The sequence below is a fragment of the Pleurodeles waltl genome, chromosome 12 (genome assembly GCF_031143425.1).
Source record: "Pleurodeles waltl isolate 20211129_DDA chromosome 12, aPleWal1.hap1.20221129, whole genome shotgun sequence".
NCBI lineage: Eukaryota > Metazoa > Chordata > Amphibia > Caudata > Salamandridae > Pleurodeles > Pleurodeles waltl.
The window spans coordinates 329,376,236-329,399,725 of NC_090451.1; the positions used below are offsets into that span (position 1 = coordinate 329,376,236).

General features: G+C 42.4%; 1 protein-coding gene across 4 annotated transcripts in view; it reads right to left on the reverse strand.

Annotated features, from left to right (window-relative positions):
- Positions 1-23,490, reverse strand: part of NOD2 (nucleotide binding oligomerization domain containing 2) — a 302,117-nt gene that overhangs the window by 220,042 nt on the left and 58,585 nt on the right. Inside the window, exon 1 of one of the 4 annotated variants that reach the window (XM_069216440.1) lies at positions 3,394-3,558. The exons of the other annotated variants lie outside the window; for them this stretch is intronic. The gene's annotated coding sequence lies outside the window, so the exon portion shown is untranslated. Of the gene's footprint in view, positions 1-3,393; positions 3,559-23,490 lie in introns of those variants that run through there. 4 annotated transcript variants of the gene reach the window in all.

The window sequence follows — 23,490 nt, forward strand, 5'->3', positions numbered from 1 at the left end:
GGTTGTTATGGATTGGAGCGGGCAGGTTGTTATGGATTGGAGCGGGCAGGTTGTTATGGATTGGAGCGGGGCAGGTTGTTATGGATTGGAGTGGGGCAGGTTGTTATGGATTGGAGCGGGGCAGGTTGTTATGGATTGGAGCGGGGCAGGTTGTTATGGATTGGAGCGGGCAGATTGGCTGCAGAAGACTGGAGTGGTGCAAATTGGTTTGAATTTTAGTGGGGCAGATTAGAATGGGTGGGTCAGAGGATTGGACTGGGGTGAGTGGAATGGATGGAAATGGGGTGGACTGGTCTGGGGTGTATTGGATTGAGTGGGGTGGACTGGCGTGGACTGGAGGGGGTGCATTGGAGTGAGAAGCATTGGGGGTGTATTGAATAAATGAAGGATTGGGGAGTATGTGTAAAAGCACAGGGGTGTGCAATTTAATCAAATATCTACTTGTCTATGGGACAGGGTGCTTCTTAAATCTTCTAAGTCACAGACATACCATGAGTGGACTTTTGTGCCCTTCTTTAAAAAATGTGGTTCCTAATTAGTTCTGGCGTTAACAAAGACATTTTGTTCTTATTAAACTTTTATTTCCATATCTATTGACTGGCTTTACTATGAGTGATTGCATTCTGCTCTTCCACATGGAGCATATTGGCACACAAAGTAGTTTTGTTGAATGCCAGGAACTACTGTGGCAATCAGTGGTGTAATGAAACTGGAGCCGCCCCCCTACAAAGAACATGGAGGGGCTGCCATCCAGACTCACTCAGTGAAGGTGCTGCGCAGGGCCTTTGTCACGACACAGGTGGCAATGTGTGCGTTTTGAGACCAAAATCTTTTTATTTTACTTTTTGCCAGCGTTTGTACAATGGTGAGGGCCTGGCAGCTCCCACAACGATAAAGTGTTACAAAACCCATTTGGGCCTAGTAATCATCAAAACTTGTTGCCCTTGACCCCAAACAATATGTCCCAGGTGTTGTGCAATAGGAATTCCACTTCCCTGAAAGCATCATTTCAGAAGTTGCACATAAGAAAGAAACAATGTTGCTTTGCAATATTTAGAACAAAATAATCATCTTTTGAGAACACTGTGCTGAGCAAAAACAAAACAAAAAAACATGAGTGCAAAGTGGGAAGACAGGACTTGGCAAAATAAAATAAAATTATATACCTCCTGTTTGTATGGCACTAAAAGCTAAAAGAACAAAATAGTACCTCTACCGCAGAGGGAACAGCAGACCGGCATTGATTACGTTGAATCAATCAGTGTTTGGTCCCTGCTCCACAGAGCGGAAAGGAAATGATGCTAGGCCTCCAGCGACAAATTACAAGGCTGTAAAGAAGAGTGTCATGCAAGCCAACAATTAGAGAGCAACAGATGAACTCCAAGCCCTTTTACTTAACATCAGTGTCTTGTTAGTACATGCTCTCACAGCATTGACCCTTAAAAGGCTTGCTATCCCCACCCACAGGTACAGCAGCGATAGTGCCAGGTCCCACCTCTCCAAATCCAACAGATACAACATTAGCAGTGGCAAACGTCTGGCTTTTACCCAGAAACATCTTGCTCAGTCGAGCTATGTCATCATAATAAGGGCTGGCACATTTCTCATAATGGTAGAAACACACAGCTTAACAAACACACAAATAAACACACTGATAACATGCAAATAGACACACACAGGCAGCAGCTCAATAAGATTTAAGTACAGAAAAAAGTACAGTTCACAGGGGTGTAGCCAGTGTGTTATGGATCATACTGCAAGGAAAGAAACTGACCTCCCCCCCCCCCCCCCCCAATCTGCTGTTCGAACTGTGACATACCACAATAATGAGGGTTCTGTGGGAGCCTCTGAGCCCTGGTCCTTCTGTAACTGCTGCCCCACTGGAAGTTACGCCCCTAATAGCTCGGCAGCAGCAGTGACCTCGTCCCTTATTTACATGAGAGTTCAACAAGAGAGGCTGAAATGGCAACATGTCTTGCACGGTGTGATGCTATTAATTGTGTTTGACCAATGACTTTGTATTTCACCAATGCGAATATTAGATGCTCAATGTTCACCAGTAGCACATTATTTGTTTTGTTCAGTTTAGCTGCCTATTGGCTTTAACATGGAGTTAGCCATTACATTCTGTATTCAGTTTAGCCACCTATTGGCTTTGACATGGCATTAGCCATTACATTCTGTATTCAGTTTAGCTGCCTATTGGCTTTGACATGGCATTAGACATTCAGTTTATCTGCCTATTGGCTTTGACATGGCATTAGCCATTACATTCTGTATTTAGTTTAGTTGCCTCTTGGCTTTGACATGGCATTAAACATTCAGTTTAGCAGCCTATTGGCTTTGACATGGCATTAGCCATTACATTCTGTATTCAGTTTAGCTGCCTATAGGCTTTGCATTTGATATTTAGGTTAGCTGCCTATTAGCTTTAACGTGGGGTTAGACATTGCAGTTGAGACATTGCAGATGAGCTGTGTTTTTCCAAGCTGTGTTTTTCCACATGATAGACCAAGCAGTGTTCTTCACACCAGACCTTAGCCGATAAGAGCACGTATATTTTGTGTTTACCTCGCAATCCAGTCTGAGAACGAGGAGCTCGGGAGAATTGGCCACTCTCCAATGTTCTTCGGTTTTCACACGGAGTTTGCTTTTAAGGATGACTCTGGGCTACAGCAGGGGTAGATTGAATCTGCTTGACTTCAGACAGGAACAGAGACGTCAGTTGCCGGTCTCCCGTTTGGGTAGAAAATCTCTTTCTCGCAGTCGACCGGAGTCATGAACTTGCAGACCCCAGAAAGATGAAGCTGAATATAGACCCTACAGCCTTGCCCATACGGTTATGAATTTGGACTTTTATGCTTTGCTTTGAAGGTATGCTATAATATAATCACATGTATTTTGCTGTGTACATTGCAACTGAGAAGTACTTTGATATATTTTGCTTTCATTGCTGCGACTACATTTGAACGTGTGCTTCCAATCTACTAATTTCGTCTCTCAGGAACCTTGCTGTGAATAAATAATAACAATAAATGTCTTCTTTAAACTCAGAAGTGCATTTCAGAGAGGTTCTGTAAGCTCGGATATGAGATAAGGGCAGGAAAGCAGAACACACGGAAATAGAAAAGCACAGAGCAGCACTGCAGACAGTGCTTAAACAGAACAGGTAGAGCACAGCCAATGAAACAAAGAGTGGACAAAGCCCTGGTGTACAAGTTGTGCAGTACCACTCTTTGTAAAGAACAGGAGGCTACTGAACATCTTTCTTCTAAAGTTAGAGGGGCCTACTGTGCCGGGACACTTCAGTGAACGTCTAAAGCAGTTTTATATTGTTAGGCAAGCAACATCCATTGGGCTAGAAGGGCTGCACCCCCCCACCTCTTCCCTTACCAAGTCGTGTGCTTTAGCCAGGGCTGCAGCTTCGTGGGTGCTCGTCTCAGCCAGAGCACGGCTTGGGAAGCCAGCGTCAGCGAAAATATTTTCTTTTTTCAAGAGAGACTTGTTCAGCTTTCCCTCCTGCTGGAAAGTGCCTTCAAAGGAGGGGTGGAGGTCACCAGTAATGCTTCATCAGGGCTCGTAAGCGTCAAACATATAGAATTACAATTGCAAAGTAATTTTACTTCACAGACCCCATGGTGGGGGCTTTTACTGTGCATGGTAATGTGCTTTAGCATTCCTCTCTGAAACAATGCTTGCCCATTAACACTGTGATGACGGAGGCAGCATTTGCACTTGTTAACGCGCCAATCCTTAAGTAAACATTACAAGGTGATGCTTATAGGTCGATTGACCTTTTGACTCGCTTAAAATTATCTTGTAATAGTTCTAGCATAGGACACAATAATCAATACACCATAATCAATAATCATTAGTCAAATCAAGTATTCAATAAGTCAATAGACAGTAATTGCCACACACCATGACCTTTCCGCCATGAATGACCACACATTTAGAATAAGTTTAGTAGTTTTATTTCCCTTATGTTTACAATACTAAGTCATATGGACTAATACTCAAACTTGATTAAAACGCATGTAGAACCACATTAATTAACCAAAAGACGCCAAACACACAATCTAATTAAAACTTGTATCACAGTACATTCTAGAGCATTAGTGCAAATCAATAAAGTCAGCTTCAATATTTCAACACTGTCCATGAAGTTCATCAAAACAGTCTGTCAAACATTTATCTCTGTAATCTTTCAACCATCAAGTAGAAAACCTCATCTATTCCAGATTAGCATTAGTATGTGGGGCTTCATGCAAAATGATTTAGAACATGAATTTAGAAACATCTAACTAAAGAAAACTAACTACAACAGTGCAGTTGATACCTAGAAAGAAAAGGCACAAAAATACAATTCAGTCATATTGTCATATCTACCTATCCACGGTATGGGTTAGCAAACAGAATCAGTCTTCATCCTCAGGTCATTAATCGATCAGCATCACATCAGGCTCTCAGTCAGAGAGTATGAGCCCAATGACAGAATCTCGAATCTCCTCTTCTTCTCAATATCGCATCACAAAATTGGAGTAAGGTCTGAGGTCTTTTCCCTCCGTCAAGTTGTTACATCAGAGTTACCCAAACTATCCCCCAATTTCCAATTGGTCAGTAAATCGTACGTTATTACTCTATCCAATTAATTAACTGTCCCAAATCTACGAATTCTAATATTTCTCCTTTCTCATTTCGTTGATTGACTCACTTTAAGATGTTCTCAACATCCAGCTAGTTGGATATCGAATTTGTTGCATCTTCCCCTCCGGTCAGTGTCTTCATTGTTTGCGTCCTGGAAAAGTACATCTAGCACATTTTACACACTTTTCGATACATTACAAGAGACCTCATCTCCTGTCCGTCGGTTCTCATAAAAAGCTTCGGTTAAGCATTTTGTTAAAACAATGAGCTTTTCACAGTTAATTCACTGTCAGCATTTTTCATTAGACGTTAAGAAATACAGCTTCTGCATGAGGCCTGGCAAGACTAGGCCAAGACTCTTGCTAAATTCGGGCCTACATTAATAAGTAAGAGCATACTTCATAACTCTCAATAGGACATACAACTACATTAATCGAATACATTTTCAATATTTCATATGTGTTAATCATTCATTTAGTATATTTTCGTGAACACTGGTGGCCATTCTCCAAGGTCACAATTTCAAACGTGCACACTATTGTTCTCTATGTTATTCATTTTCTACATAAGGCATTATTCAAAATACATAAACATTTATTAAAAGGATTTTAATTAAGACATCTGCGTTAGCACATTTGACCTCTGCCCCGTTCTTAACCGGACGGCTAACCTGAGCCTTTCCAGGCAAAGAAGGTACAAGTGACAAATTATATTGTATGTAGGGCTACTGGACTTATGCGATTGTGCAGTTGCAGCATTTCTCCAATAACCATAGATTTACCACATTTGCCACATAATCCTTTGTCTGCGGCATAATCTGCATATTTAAACCACAGCAAAAAAATGCTTCTGCCTCAAACTATTCAAAAGGTTCCTAAATACGCAACACATGTTACTGTGAAGTGGAGGTCCCTTTGCAAAGCTTGACTGGTCACCTATCTGTTGCTTATTGCTTTATTTGGGTGTTATGCTTGTACCAATGGGGTCCAAATAATGTCCAGATAGTGTTAATAAGTATAAAAATGGTACAATAATGAAGTTATATTGTCACAAAATGTGCCACATTACCCCTCATAATTTGCCTTTTCTTCACACATAATTTACTCAACCCTACTGCACAACTTGGCCCTCCTTGTCGCATATTTCCAGTGGCCCTGAATGTATGTAATCAAATTTATGTAGCGCTTACTACCATGACAAGGGGTAGCACTTTAACAGTCAGGCAGTTACTCTAACACTCCATACAAAGACAATAGAGGAGAGCAGCCAGTCACTGTGCTCCTATCACTATCTTGCTCAGTTTGGGTAATGAGGAACATGTGCGCCAAAGTAGGGACACATGGTTTGCAATATTCCACTGCGAGCTATCAAGGGCTGCTGGGTACTGACCTCTCATAGTCCATCTCACAGAATGAATGCTGGGTGTGCCTCTTGACTCATGACTGACAAGTGCATCTGCATGGTACTGTGCATAGACAGCACTTAGCCTGCTCCCACCTGCAGCAGCAGCTGGTGCCCACTGACCCTGTATTCTACTACCATATGCCAACTTCAATCTGACAGCTGTAATCCTATGCATTAAAGCACCTTCTGTTGCGACACGGTACAGATACCTCACATTTTTTTAATGTTTGCCTAAAGAGGGGATTTTGAGGCTCACGCTTGTTACCAGAGATAACAGTTCACATTAACACAAGCGAGGTACTCTCCAAGGTTGAGTGGGAATGATATCTGGCCAAATTCACTAAATCAGCCCTATTCCCCATTAAAGCAATTGAGTAGCCTGGGGGCCACAAATTTTGTTTTTGAGTATTAAACATTTTATGGCCATATTTGCTTTCATAAAGACACACAGATAGCATTTATTGATACTGACACACCAAAGTATTGATATCATGTATATTGATCATCCATTTCAAGACAAGGATAGAAATAAAATTATCTTCCTGAAATTCTAAAAATCAGGTTTACCCACCAGGCTGACCCTTTAAGCACCTTCCCCAAGAAAATATGATTTGGTATCCCCTACTTAGTAAATCGACAAGGTGAACTCAGCCACTCCCTCATACCATGGGAGCCCCCATGGGTCAACCAGTAGGCAGACCTAAACCATTCCAGAGCTACACAAAATTGGATACCCCTGGCACCCTTTAGAGGATGGATCTGGGTAACCTGGCCATATCTTGGCCCCGTGGTGTTAGACCATCTCGTAAATCACTGCTGGGCATTGTTAAAGAAGCACCTATTGGCAGCCAAAATACAGTTACTGTATCACCGAAACTGCAGCTGCGTGGAGACCATGACTTCACTACTCCGCCATCAGGTAATAATTAGACCCAAATCTGGAAGTCACCTGACCTTATAGGGGTTCGTTTTTCACACTGGCCGTTGCCCACTCTCTGGATTGTACTGAAAGTTTGAATTTTCACAGACAAGGGCAAGAACTGCCATTGGCCACCAACTCCTTTCTCCCACTGGCCCTTGCCTAAATGCTGTCCGCTCCAACATGGAACACCCTTTGTTCATATTAGTTTTTTGTAATTTGCTTTTCTGCCCAGATCCACTTTTTCTTTCTCAAGTGCTGCAGTGCATTTTGACTTCTACTACATAAATCATAGACAGTCAGATGGGCTACAGCACTGTTCATTCTTTCATACTATTTTCTATCCTTGCAAGTCAGGTTCTCCATATCCTGCTCCTTCTTTTTCCTGTTCCCAGGAACCTAAACCTGAAGTTGGATGTACTTTTAGAGATGCACTGGAATACCTGGAAGACAGAAGTGAGTTCCTGAACAGATAAAATTAGTTCCTTCACATGACAGTAGGACTCTGTCATAAACAGACCCCTTCCCTCTCCCCCCCCTTATGGAAGAGTAGAGCTCTGTCACAGATGGTGACCTTTTCTCAGATATTTATATAGCACAAACTAGACCTGAAGGTAATGGGGCGCTTTACAGGAGCACCAGTGACGATACACAAGGGCACATTTATTTTTTCAGCACAGGCAGATTAAGGGATTTGCCCAGAATCAGGCTATGTTGAGCCAGCACCAAGACTCATAAGTATCTGTTCAGATGAAGCAACATGAGCTCCTTACTGGTTGGTGGTGCAGGTGGTGCCAACCATCTGGAGCTACAGCATCCTAGTGTGAGGGGGCTGCAGGTTCATGGACATGCTCACACCCTCCCAAATACATAGGTCTTTGCCCAGGTCTCCAGCTGGTTGCCCTCAAATCTCTCAATCTAATCATGCAGCAGAGTATCCAGTGATATGGATGCTCACCATTAACAAGATTCAAGCATTTAAAAAAAAAAAAAGAAAAAAAAAAAAATTAACACAGGTTCCGGTCCCTCATAAGCACATCTGACATTATTTACCATACTGCATTTCCAGTACAGCATATGCACATTTACATGTTGGCTTCTTTCATTCAGAGAAAAAGAAAAGGTGATTGAGTGCAAATGTGGCCTGGTCAGGTACCTGTATTTTTGTGAGATATTTAACCTGAAACTCTGAAACAGAAACTGGCTTTATAATTAGCAATATTGGCCCTTTCGAATCAGATCCACACTGAGCTATTTCAAGAAAGGATTGTAGTGCCAAAGACTGAAAAAAGATTCATCAATCCTTTGTATACTATTTTAAATGATAGAAAATACCACAGTAAAAAGGGTACTCATCTTCTGGACCATGATCTCTGTTCCACCATGATGAATACAATGTATATGCATCACTATTAAAAAATCATTACATGCTTTAGAGCTATTTAAATGTTGATGTTGTATATCACATTATACTTTAACTGATAGTGAATATACACATGGACAGACCTGAACCTTAAATGAGAGATACCGTAATCAAGTTGTGACCCCTATTAAATTCCTGCATACCACAATAATTTGCATTCGGTCTACTCACAAGTCATCACAAGAAACACAGCACAGTGCCTATTGGAAAATATCAGAAGAATATAAGTGTTCACAAGGATAGGTGAAGGTGAACTTTGGGAGCATTTTCAATTCTTAATCTTTTTTGAATGTTTTATTACATTTACTAAGGAAGTATAAAAGTCAACATGGGAACCTGGTTGTGAATCCAGCTTGGCAGTTGCACAGCACTGCAAAATTTTACGTCAAATCACTTAGGTCCTCATTACAACTAGGGCGGTCAGAAGACTGCCAGGGCTACGGTGGCAGTCTCACCACCGACGGGCCATTGGTGAAGACCGCCAAATTCCGAGTTGTGGGGTTTGGCAGGAGCCAAACCGCTACAGCGCCACCTGGCCCGCCAGTGGGCTCGCACCTACCTGGCCCAAGTGAGCTCCTCCAGCCCGGCAGCAGGCCTCTGCCTGCCGGATTACAAGGCAGCAGATTGCCAAATGCTCTATGGCGGTCACCCTGCCACCAAAACTCCGGCGGTCACGCACCCGGCGACAGGAATCCCCATTCCAGTCGCCGGCACACATATCCCCCACGTGCACACACATGCAGACACCCCATCCGTCCACACATTTACAAACACCCCCTCATCCCTTCACGCACACATGCATTTACATACATACCCCTCGCCATACGCATACATTCACATAGACACTCCCACTCACTCGCATACATGCAGACACCCCCCCACTTGCAAACATGCAGACACACACCCCCATTCACATGCACAGAAACATTCACATTCAATCGCATACACGTGTGCATCCACCACCTCCCGCCCCCTCCTCCGCATAATCGCACTCATGCGCACACACAGACACCCTTCCGCCTCTCCGGCAGACGAACTTACCTTTTCTGGTGAGCTGGTTGTCTAGGAGGGGATGGGTCCTGGCAGTTTCGCATCACCAGCACCACCACGCCAGCAAGACTCCGCCAAGCCGTATTATGGCTCGTAATACGGCAGACGGAGTCTTGCTGGCGTGGCTGTGCTGGCAATGCAAAACCACCTCTTCTGAGTCAGACTTCCGCCCATGAATGGGTGGAAGTCCTCCAATGACTCCTAATATGGTGAACAGCAGACCACCAGCACTGGTGGCTTGTTGGCTGCAGCGCCTTCGGTAGTCTTACAAAAAGACCGACAAAGTTGTAATGCGGCCCAACAGCTCCAATGATGCCTTAATTCTGTGTAACTGTGTAATTCAAAGATTTAAGCTATCACTTAACATATGCAATGTTACTTCGTTTTCCATTACTTCTCATAATATACAACACTCTGTTGTTCCCCACCTAAGAATGTGCTATAAAAATATTAACACATATGTTTTTACATTGTGAAGTAATCCTGCTTACTCTGCTCTGTGAATGTTTCTCCCAATAGAGCACTTTACGAACCCCCTCAGATTTTGTGACATTCAGATATAAGTCCCATATAATTTTCTTTATCCCAGTACGTGTAACACTTTTATTAGGGTTCATGTAAGTTTACTTCTTGAGGTCTGTGAGAGCATTTTCTTGCTTTTATTGGGAAATCCCCCATTCACATCATCTTGTTCCGTGGAAGTATTCGTTTATTAAGTGTATTTAGATGGTTTTGGTAAGAGAAGACACCTTCCAATAAGGCTTCAGGGCTTTCTTTACTGTGTGTCAGACATGCACACATGCACAAGACTTGCTCAGTACCAACCATCTTGCAGACATCCGATGCTCGCAGGTGTAGTGACTACTCTCAAAGATCCAGCAGTGCCTAATGTCCGAGGGGAAATTATAGGCAAAGCCAATAGATTTGGCTATAACATGCAGAAGCATGAAAATACAGACATGAACAAATGCTGTTTGCATGCATTTCCACATTAAATACAGAAATATTGGCAATATGTGCTTTCATATGGACTGAGGATGTTTTCATGCGGACTGCGTGACATGTGCATTACTTTTTCAAGTGGTCACCCACAGTGGTCCTGCACCAGCTCAAAGGACTCTTCAGCCACTGCTCCCGCCAAAACTGGGAACCACCCAAATTTCCCTGACTGGTCCACAGGACCTCAAAGACCTCTAACTAAAAACAAAAAGAGATGCTTGTAAACACATTGCCTAATTTTTATAAACATTTTTAAAGTTTACTCCCATTGATTTCTATGGTGTGGAATTGAGCACAAAAGCAAGACATTTTCTAAAATTTGGAAAATTATAACTTAAAAAGGTATGCCCCTACTTTTAATGATCTTGGTCTTCAAATTTTTATAAAAATCTCAAGTTACTTTTTTAATTGGTGTAGAGTTATTCCTTTGAGTGAGTGTCAGATACTGAGAGTACAACAAATGCTTTGCACTTCTCCAAGATTGGCCTAACTTCTCAAGCAAGCTACTACAAAAATGAGAGCATTAGAGCCGGTCTCCTACATTTGGGGTCTCAGCGGTGGGACTTGCATTTGCTGATACCACTTTGTCAATTTGAGAGCACCTGAATGATTGCCTTCAACCTAATTGCATTTTTTTCAAACGGCTAAAATGTTTGTAAAATTTTAAACTAACTGCTAGGGCCCTGGTTAGGTCCCTACAACAAAAGTTAGAGTTAAAATTCCTTACTTTAGTTATTCTTATTCAAAAGGGATTCCAAATTTCTAAAAAGGTTTCAACAATAGTAGCATAAAACATGTCAGATTCAGAGAATCAGAGCCAGGAGTTCGACCTGGTCCCTTACACTGCTTATACCTATGCCCTTTTAAGTAAACTCTGCTAGCTGTACTAAATCCCTACTGGGGAACATGCCAAAGTGGACCAGCTTAGGTTTCTGGTGGCACAGCATGATAAAGCCCACTCCACAGAGGAAATAGATGGTGTAGTCTCTGGTGGGGAGGATGATGCTGTGGACAATGGGGATGAGGGTAGCTCCTCTTCCCTAGCACTAATGCACCCACAGAAGAAGACCTGGATTTAGCCAGGTAGACCAAAAGACTGGCCCTGGAGGCTTAGCTCTTGGAAACTGAATCAAAGAAAAAAGAGTTGGGCACAGGACCCATCTCTGATGGCAGCATACAAGTACGGAGAGAGAAACCTTTCAATCACAAACTCCCAAAAGGAGTTGTCCCTCCCTTCTCAGAAGGGGATGATATAGAAAAATTATTTCCTGCCTTTGGGTAGGAAATGAAAAACAAACATTGGGGCACACTGTTGTGGGAGTTAGTCTCTGAAAAGTGCAAGGATAGGCTCCCAACACTGAATGAGGCAGATTCTAAATCCTGTGACTTTATGAAGGGTACCTTGACAGAGGGCTTTGGAGTCCCAACTGAAAAGTACCTCATAAAGTTAACGAGGATTGAAAAACTCTGAGCCAAAATTGGGTAGAGTTTGTGGACTATTCAGTAAAAAAAGCTTATGTTTATGATGAGCTGCATAATCAGTTCATGAGAGAGCATCTGCTAAGTGTTATAATGAGAAGAAACATCAATACCTGGTAGACCTACATTCACTTTCTCCTCTAGAGTTGGGGAAGAAGGCAGACCATCAGGCTAAGACAAGTGTGCCCAAAACTACCACTGGTGGGGAAGACCAAAAAAAAAAAAAGAGGCCAAAAAGCTCCTCTCCCCTCCCCTCCCCTCCCCCCAACAAGGGAAGGATGGGAGCCTAAACAAAAATAAGAGTCTTCTCAAGGCCCCCAAAAACCTGGAAAGGACGATGGGCCCAGAGACTCCTCACAGTCCACAGGTGGGTACAAAGGTAGAAACTCTGACCCCAACAAGGCTTGGTGCAATGATGGCAAGAATAGAGGGCACCAAACTCAAGACCGTAGCTGTAAAAACAAGAAAAATGCCTTTAGCCACCCTGCAGTAAATGCAGTTGCTAATCACCAGATGGGACAATGTTGTGGCCTGACCATGTCAGTGAATCCACAGAGGCCACACTAGTCACAGGCAGTACCCTTTGATAAATGTGGAAAAAGTTGAAACCCTGAAGGACACAGTTCCTGGTAGGGAGGTCTTATTCTGTCACCAATAATGACAACGATAAAACGTTCCACCCAATGGCTATGGTATCATTTGATTGGGGGAGTAGTTGGTCAGAAAGAAGGGGTTGTGTTCCCATCAATCCCAGTAGATTGTCTACTTGAAAATGACTAGGAGCATTCCCCCTGGGAAGAAGTAGAACTGAAAACCCATGCAGCCATGCTTGTGGTACCAGAATGGGCCTGTGTTAAGACTAGGGTACAGAGCAAACTTCAGAGACAAAAGGAAATGTTGGATCCTGAAAAACTGGACCAACCTTCCCATAAACTGGGAAGCCAGATTCTATACAGATCTTTAGTCAGAACCCCTCTTCTCAGAAAGAGAAGCAGTTATTCCCACAGGGCAACAGAGCATGCAGAGCTTGGGCCTCACTGCCCAGAGCTCTTGGGCCCAGGTGGACCCTCGAGGGAGGATCTGTGCCAGGGACAAAGAACCTGTCCCACTCTTGAGGGCCAGAGGAAGCAAGCTGCTTAGGATGGAAAGGGTAGTGTCAGTGGTACCCACAGAGTTTAGTGGGAGGATGGACTCCTGTTTACAGAGGACAGAGACCTCAAGCCTGGTGCAAACAGGAGGGTGCTAGTACAGCGTTTCTACTCACTCTAGCCCAGGACATTCCCCTAGCTGGGCATTTGGGCCAAAATAAAACCTGGAACAGGCTAGTGAATCCCTTTTCCTGGCCTGGAATGTCCCAGAAAGTGAAGGACTTTTGCCAGTCCGTGCCACCTGCCAAGCCAGTGGCAAAACAGGTGGCCACCTAAAGGCTTCCTTAATTCAACTACCTGTGGTTGAGATACCCTTTGAGAGGGTTGGAGGGTTGATACTGTTGGCCCCCTTGACCCCCAGGGAAGCATCAGGAAATAGATATACCCTGGTGGTAGTGGATCATGTCACTAGACACCCTGAGGCTTTATCCCTTAGGACCATCACTGCTCCTGCAGCAGAAAAAGCCCTCCAGGGTATTTTTACCACAGTGGGTTTCCTAAGGAAGTAGAATCAGACAGAGGTTCTAACATCATGTATGCATATCTAAGACACATGTGGAAGGAATGTGGTGTAACTTACATGTTCACTACCCCATACCATCAGCAGACAAAATGAGTTCATTAAAAGATTTAACCAGACCCTAAAAAGCATGATTAGAGGACTCTCTGAAAAACTCAGGAGATGGGATGTCTTACTTCCATGTTAGCTTTTTGCCTACAGGGAAGTGCCACAAAAGGGCATAGGAGTCTCTCCGTTTTATCTTTTGTTCGGGCATCCTGTTAGGGGACCACCAAGTCTCGTAAGGGAAAGCTGGGAGAAGCCTCTCAAAGAGCCCAAGCCAATCATTATGTACTATGTACTTGGCCTATTTTCAAGGTCGGCAGAGTACAAGGAAAAAGCAAACCAAAACCTTCAGCCAGACAGGTGCTGCAAATGCACTGGTATGACCAAAAAGCTGCTATGGTGGCATTCCAACCAGGTCAGAAAGTTTGGGAGCTGGAGCCTGTGGCTCCTACAGCTGTTCAAGACAAGTGTCTGGGCCCTATCCCATACTTCAAAAGAAAGGAGAGGTCACTTTTCTAGTTGACCTAAGCAGGCAACTTACAAGATGGTTCTGTGGATGGAATGGTATTATGAGACACCCTCACAGATCAACAGCAGGCTGATTGCAGGCAAGTACTTAACCAGTATGCGGAGTTATTCTCACTGACCCCTGGTAGGGCTGATCAGTGAACCCATGATGTGAATACTGGTGACAGTTTGCCTGTCAAAAACAAAGTTTACAGACAGTCAGACCATATCAGGGAAAGCATCCAGACAGAAATCAAGAAAATGTTGGATTGAATGTCACTGAACCCTCAGAGAGCCCCTGGGCTAGCCCCGTAGTTTTAGTTCCCATACCTCACTCCAAAGGAGGGAAAGAGGAAATGAAGTGTTGTGTGGATTACAGGGGCCTCAACTCAGTAACCAAGATAGATGCACACCTGATTCCAAGAGCCGATGAGCTCAGAAAGATTAAGGGTAGCCACATATCTGAGTACTTTTGATTTGACAAAGGGGTACAGGCAGATTGGGCTGACCCCAGAAGCAAAAGAGAGGACTGCATTCTCCACTCCAAGTGTGGATTATCAGTTTACTGTTATGCCCTTTTGGATTAAAGAATGCCCCTGCCATCTTCCAAAGGTTGGTGAACTAAGTCCTTGCTGGGCTAGAATCCTTAAGTACAGCTTATTAGGATAGCATAGCTGTCTACAGCTCCACCAAGCAGAATCGCCTGATCCACCTAGGAAAGGTCCTACAAAAGGCAGGCCTCACTATTAAGGCCAGTAAGTGCCAGATAATGCAGGGTAAAGTTGTTTACTTTGGCCACCTGGTAGGTGGAGGCCAAGGTCAACCTTTCCAAGGCATGATCCAGACCATTCTGGCTTGGGAACCTCCCACAACCCAGACTCAGGTCAGGGGATTCCTTGGCTTGACTGGGTATTATAGGAGATTTGTGAAGGATTATAGAACCATAGTGGCCCCCCTCGCAGAATTGCCCTCACAGAAAATGCCCAGAAAAGTTAACTGGACAGCGAGTTGTCAAAGGATCTTTGATACTTTTAAGAATGCTTTGTGCTCTGCTCCAGTCCTAAAAGCTCCAGACTACTCCAGGCAGTTTATTGTCCATACAGATGCCTTAGAACTAGGGGTGGGAGCGGTCCTAGCCCAGAAATAATGATGAAGGCCCTGACCAGCCTATTGCTTTTATAAGCAGTAGACTACTCCCTTAGGGAACAAAAATGGAGTGTCATATAGAGGGAAGCCTTAGCTATGGTCCGGGCCTTGAAGAAGCTGAGGCCATACCGGTTTCCTTCTCACTTCATACTTCAGAAAGAGCAAAGGCCTCTTAGATGGTTGCAGCAAATGAAAGGGGAAAATCCCAAACTGCTTAGGAGGTCTATATTCCTACAGGGAATGGACTTTCAAGTGGAACACAGACCTAGGAATGACAATGCAGATGGCCTTTCCAGGTTCTTCCACTTAGATGAGCAAGTCTCACTAGGGAAATGGTAGTCTCATCCTCTTTAATTTGGGGCGGCGGGGTAGTGTAGGAAAGGGCTTCTTTTGACAAGTTCAGCAGTGCACCACATTTTAACCCATAAAAACAATGGGGCTCGGGCTATCTGTTCCTCAAGGCAACACAATCCTACATTTAAATGACAAAAACAGTATAACAAACTCCTAGGAGCCATCAAAAGTCTCCTAAGGAAAGCATTCTTGATAATTTGTAACTCCGAACAGTCAGCGTATCCCCAAACACCTGCCCCATATGTTGCAGCCAAGACACATTTGGTTCTGAATAGTGTCACTCTCCCTGACCGGTTTCTGACCAAGTTTTGCTGCAAATCCAAACCATTACGTAAGACATTTTTAAGATTAATTTTCAAGTCCAGCGTGGCCATGAAATCAACAAAAGCATCAAGAACCTTTTGCAGACTATTTGCTGTCCTCACTGTAAAAAAGCGAGGAAATGGGAAAATTGCCCACCCTGGGGTAATCTAAATTATTTTGCTGTACGCAGGCTTTTAGTCCATTTAAAGAAACGAGAAATAAAAAAAAAGGGGCGAGGATACAACCCGGACGGACCACCTGACTTGAAATTATGTTATCAGTAGAATCGCCGTTAGAACCATATCAAATCTTCAACATAGTATTCTGGTGTAATCTCAGAGTAAATTCATTAGGGGCTCCTCTACCCCCATGCCCTCCGTAAGGTTCCAAAAGCTTGCCCACTTACAGTTTCAAAAGCAGACGACAAGTCCATGAAGGCCAGTTGCACTGAACATTTCATGAACTTGGGGTACTTGCTGATGATTAAGCTAGGTTCAGGCACTGTTCCACTGCCTTTTCTAAAGCCATTTTGCGTCCTTGATAAGAAGTCATTTTCACCAGCATATAATGAGGTAAGAGGACTCTACCTAACACCTTAACAGTGGAGTCTATCAGGGAGGGTCACTTCTATCCCGTTTTTTAAAAATAAGGACAAGAATGGCCTGTTTCCATGTAGCAGGAAGAGGGCCAAGAACCACAGTCTTAAAGATATTTGTAAAAATCTGAGCCGAGAGCGGAGGGTTAAGTTAAAAAAAAAGAAAAAAAATAAATAAAATCAGACAGAACCTCATCCGGTCCTGAGGCTTTCTTACGAATGCCCTGGGCTACTGCTGGTTCCACCTCCTTAACCGATATAGAATCCTTAAATCATAAAGCTTGTGCAAGATCAGCTGATTTACAAGCGTCCAGTTCCTGGCACCTAAAAACTGCATTTGAGGGGTTAAAAATTTAAAATAAAATGCACTGCCCATTCTGAATTAGCAATCAGACCATCAATTTTCGAGTCCGGGCCTTCAGTAAAAAGCAGACGATTTACTACTTCCCAAAATTTCTGTGAATCCCTCCAAGAGCCTGCTTCCAAAAGGTCGGACCACACTTTAGTTTTAAGCTCTTGCTTCCTAGTTTTTAACGTGGCCTTATAATATCTCAGTGCTGCCTTTACAAGCCTCTATCTCTTGGAACAACATGAAGAGCATCTTTCAATTGTTTGTGGGCTTTACTGTAATTCCTATCAAACCAGCAATGAGATTGGGAAGGAGATAAAGAGTGATTAATTGTAAGCTCGGTTAATACTGCTTGACAGAGGATCTCAAAGTTTTTAAGTCATTAAAAGTAGGCTCCTCTGATAAACTCCTATATATTAAATCAAGATTCCCTTTAACTATTTTGGTCTCCAAGGCAGAAGAATCGACAGCTTCCCACCTTATTCTGATACCTTGCTTGGAGTTTTACCTTATGAGTGCAGTCTTAGATTGCACTGAATCCCAGCTAAAATCCATCTGCAAGTGAGTAACTAGAGGATTATGGTCATTGTCACAGTTAGGGGTAACCTTGAATTCAGTGACCCACTGACCATATAAGCTAGAAATCATCATTAAGTCTCTAACACTTGATATAATCCCTCCAGAAAAAGTCAGGGCTGAGTGGGATTCCCATTAACACAATCAGACAAATAAACAGATCCATATAATATCATAAAAGGCCGCACTATATTGTGTATGCCGGAAATGTGTTGTGGGATGATAGTCTACATTTTACAATCCACAGACCCTGGTATTGCTAAAATTACATAAAGCACAATTAAAATCCCCATCCCACATAATACATGATGGTTTACTAGATCATTTCCTCTCAGCCTTCCTTCCTAAAGGCTGACAGCCACTCAGAAGAAATGTGGGTCAAATACATAATGATAGAAGTTGACTAACGGAAAATCTACAGTACCCAGCCAAGAGTAACAACAATTGAAACCAGGGCAATGAGTTAATAATTACCTTACTACATTTATAAGAGATTAAGACGGCCAAACCTCCCCTGGCTCTGATGGAGCCACTATGGCAGGATTACAATAGGTACTTCACCCATAAATGTGAAAATCTGATAAAGACTGTTTCCTGAAAACATATCAAATCATGGCCAGTCACAAAGTCCAAACAGTCCTCATTTTGTAACTTGGTACGAATCCCCACAATATTCCACAGTAAGATTTTACAAATATGATTGGTGCTTATGGGCAGACTTAATTTCAGCCCTGATTTCAATATTCCTTATCTATAGGCTGTCTGTAATTAATATGGGGCTCCAGACAGTTCCTATTCCAGGGACATGGGCTGAAGTAGGGGATAAAACAGATGTCAGAAGAGAACCAGTCCCCTCTCCTAGCAGGATCTGAAACCAGAGGAGTACACAAGTCGGGCAAATCAGAAAACACCCTCAATAATGATCGTCAATCATTCTCATCCAGGTTGTATAAAGGAGTATAGCATTTTTTAAGACAAAGATCAGAAGGGGGTGCTGCCGTCATAGGACGGCAAGGAACAGTTGAAATAATACATAAACCTCCATTTAATCCACTACCCGGAGCATATAAATGCCCCATTTGTAATGCTCTCACACGGCCCTGAGTATCTGCCAGGAAACTTAAAGAAGTCAGATGTTTCCTCACCAAACTTGGTGACCTAAAATGGATGACCACACAATCACTGCCCAGAACAGCTTAGCATTCACCTAAACTCGCCAATAGCTTCACAGTAAGAATCTCATATGGTAAGGCCCTGATTTACCCCACTTTAGAGTTAAGCCAGTGATTCATACACTTCATCGGAAAGAGCAGGGACTTGATCTAAAACAATAACATAATGGGTTGACTCTGGAGGGAGATGTAAATGCTGTTGAACATAGCACTTGCTTGTCTGCTTTCGAGTAAATGGGCTACTTTATCAGCGGGGCCAGCCTAGGTTGTAGAACAAGTGTACAGAAACAGGACCAGATTTTGCTGATCCTGTGGGTGCTATAGATAAAGTATCAATGGGCATCACCACATCCCTGGGACCACCTGATGAATTGCCCACCACATGTGGCTCGATGTACTCCAGGCTACGCAATCTGTGCCCATAACCTTACTCGGGTTCAAGGGGGCATTAGATGGAAACATCGAAGCTCCTTTACATGCGTTGAAGGCAATCAGCATCTTCTAACAGCATCAATCCTTTTTTCCACCCTTTTGATTTTGGACTCTAAAGCGCCCATCACTGTTGATAAATAGTTGGTAATAGGTGGGGTACTACATGAGGCAGTAGAAAGCACATGGGTTACTTTTTCAGGCCCAAGTCACTTTTTTTGGCAGCGCATCCCACGCTGCGGTACCGCTGAAGGGCTTATCACACATCAACAATGTCAGGCTCCTCCTCTCGTCGCGATGAATGCTGGAGCACAAAGTCCTACCCCAGCAGGAACTTCCTAGATAGGCGGCAGGTAGCAGGCAAAGAAAAGTCTACTGCTCTTTTGATAGCACATCCACACCACTCTGCACTACTGTGCAAGAAATGACTCCAGTTTATAACAGTTTCCTCAACTCTACACTACACCACTTCAATGTGTGCCACCCCACTCTACGCTAATCCATTGCACTCTACTCCACTGTATGCCACTCCACTCTTATACACCACACTTTACAGTATTCCACTGTAAATTACTCCACAGTAGTCCACTCCACGCTGCTCCACTGTAGGACACTCTCCTCCATTCTGTATAACACCACTCTATAAAAGTCTACCACACTTCATGGCACTGTACGACATTCTTCTCCACTCTAGCCTCGCACACTCCTCTGTCCAACTTTATACTCCACTCTATGTCTGTACCCTCCACTGTACAACACTCTATTCCACCATACAACACTTTTCTATACAACAGCACTCCGAGACCCCACGCCAATTCGTAACAGTTTACTACCTACATTATGCCAGTACACTCCACACCATTCTACGTCACACCAATACACTCTATTGTACTTTACTCCACACTATGTTACTCCACCCGACTCTACTCCACTGTACATAACTTTACCTTACACTACTATACAAGAATCCACTCTATGGAGCTCCACACAACACTGTACTCTATGCAACTCCACAACAGTCTATTACACTGTATGCCACTCTCCAACACATTCATCCTGTCTGGACCCCTTCACGCCACTGTACAACATTGTACTATACGGTATGCCACTGTACATCACTCTACGATACTCTAGTCCATTATATAACACTGTACACAACTCTTTCTATGCTACTGAAACCCACTTCACTCTACTGACACCATACTCCAGTATAAGCCGCTCCTCTGTACGTCACTCAATGCCACTATACTCTATAACACTGTGTGCCAATCCACTGCCACTCTACAACACTGTACACCACTCCACAAAACTCAACTAGACTGTATGCCATTCTACTGTAGTCTACATCACTTTCCAATACTGTAAAACACTCCACTACATTCAACTGTACAACATGGTGCTCCAATTTATGACATCATACTTGACTATATTCTACGCCACTCTTCTCTACTGCACTCCATGCCATTATAGTATGACACACCACTCCACTCTGACGTTCTACTCCACTCTACATTACCCCGCTCCAGTGTACTCTACTCCCCTATACGCCACTCTACAACACTTTATCCCACTCTATGCCACTGTGCTGTACTCCGTTCTATGCCACTCCACTGTCCGACACACTACTCCACTGTATTCAACTCCACTCTTCAGAACAATTCTACACTCTATGCCACTCTACTCCACTCTATGCCCATCCACACTATGCACTGAACTACACTCAAAACTGCACTCCTCTACGATACGCCACTCCATTTTATGTCACTTTTCTACACTGTACTCTAAGACACTCCACTTAGCACTACACTTTGACACTCTACCTCACCCTACTCAACTCTAAAGCACTCTACCTCACTTTGACAGTCTACCACACCCTACTCTATTGTTCAACATCATTCTACTGTACAACTTTCTGATTCAGTCTACGATACTTGACTCCACTGTATGAGACACCATGCCCCTACACTACATGACACTATACAACACTGTACGATATGCTGCTACACTCTACTCCAATATATAAATACTCCAGACTATGACAATAGACTTTACAACACTCTCCTCCACTGTACTATGCAACATTCCACATAACTCCACTTGCATCACTGGCCTCTACGATTTGAAACATTTCTACTAAAAATTAATTTAAAAAAAAGAAAAAAAAGAAAATTGGAATACAAGGAAAGCACACAAAGGTTAAAGCTTAGTTAATAGTTAAGAAAACATTTCCCTTTACAAACCAAGTTCATCTACCTAAACTTTAAAATATTTACAATTTATCCACCACATTCAAATTATTATAGGTAGCGGACTGTGTTATACACTCTTTTCAGGTCACTAACCACACAACACTGACTATGACATGCCACTCTACCACACTACACTGTACGAGACTCTCCGCCTCTCTAATGCACATCGCTACACTTAATCACACTGAACTACATGACACTCTACTGAACTCCACTCTACAACACTACTGCGCTGTATGCCACTCCTCCTCTCCACCACACTCCATTTCACCCCACTACATTGTACAACACGCCGCTCCATTCTAAGATACTCCATAATAAAACACACCACCACTCCACTGTACACTATATTACTCCACTCTACAATACTCCATTCTGCGACACTAGACTCTAAGACACTTTCCATCACTGTACTACACTCCACTTTACGATACTTCAGTCAATGTGATTTAAAACACATTTTTATTTAAAAATAAAAACAGTTAAAATACAATGACAAAAACAAAGATAATTTGTGAGAAATACCTTATATAGTCTTTCTATACAAACCCAACTTAAAATACACAAACATTAAAAACTGTAAAGTTTTAATTATAACTGTTTTATAATTTATGCAAGACATTCAAATTACTATAGGTCATATGCAGCTCCAAACTCCGTTTTGTCACCTCACTCGCCATACTACTTTAACTATAACTCATGTCTTTTCCATGCACTATTTATACCCCTGCATACTACATCACTTATAGTATGAAACCGGAGCATTCCTAATGACACGTATAACTTCTCAAATGACATTATTTGTCACAACACAGTGTATGGTAGAGTGGCGAGTTACAGTTAGTGTTGTGTGGTTAGCAACCTGAAAAGTGTGCACAAGGTCTGCTTCGTATAATAGTTTGAAGGTGGTGGCTACATTGTAAATGAGGGTTATGTCTATAGCTTTAGAATTTTTTAAGTTTTTGCAGGTTAAACTGGGTTTGTCTCAGGAAAATAGTTTTTCCTAATTATAACTAAGCTTTAATCTTTATTTTTTCTTTGATATATATATATATATATATATATATACACACACACTCTAAATATTAGGTTATTCATTTTTATGTCATTTACTCCTCTCCATTGTCATCTTTATGTGACAAAATAAGAAAATGTAGTACTGCAATGCAACTAGGTGCTAGGTTCTTTTAACGGAAACCTGGTCTAAACAACAAGTTTTAAGATAACCACATTTCTAGGGGTTAAAAAAAAAAACAAAGAACAGAAAAACATTGCTTATATCATTAATTAATATTTTTAAATAGTCGCACAACATTTTTTTCTTTTGCACCTTTTTGTTATTCACATCCTGCATATGTCTTTATTTACACCCACAAGCTATAGAACAGAATCTTAAAGTATATTTACAGCTTTTAAAATTAATTAGAAACTATGCCTTTATCTCTCCCTTTATATACCAACAGTGATCTCATCTGTGGCTGTTCTGAATTCACATCCATGCTTCACACAAAAGCTTGCCTCCCATTTATGTTCTGGTGCATATTACACTACTTGGGTGCTCTGGGTGAATTTTTCCATGGTGGTGTGTCAGAATTCTATACCAATAACTTTAATAACCCCATTTTCTAGCATGGCAGTTACTAGAGCACCTACATTTCCTAGTGTAACTCAAGTCTTCAAAAACATGTTAAATAGACCATTTAAAAAACTGAAAATCTCTTCCCAATTATTAAAGCTTGTTGTTCTTGTGTCCAGCAACTATCTTACTTTTTCCGAGACAAGATTAGTTGATAATAACTCCTTCTAAAAGTGATATTTGCATAGTCCATGACATAAGGCACATCTGAGTTAATGTGTGTTTCTCATCATTAAAATGAAGGATTAGTGGAGATTTGCTATCTGTCTTGAAGACTGTCGATTTGTGCCTGTGCCATCTTGTTTTCACATTATTGGTAGTTTTAGTCGCACAGTCTAAACAAGCACAGGGGATACATGATATATGTACTGTTACATACATTTTGATATGTATGAAATGTATTTGGGTGATCAACTAATTTGCCAACTGTAATATTGTTACAATTTGAGCAGTTTGAACACAAGTGTTCCCTTCTTATTTGATACAATTTGCTTTGTACTCTGTTAAATATTCATTTCTGCTTTTCCTCTATTAAATTGC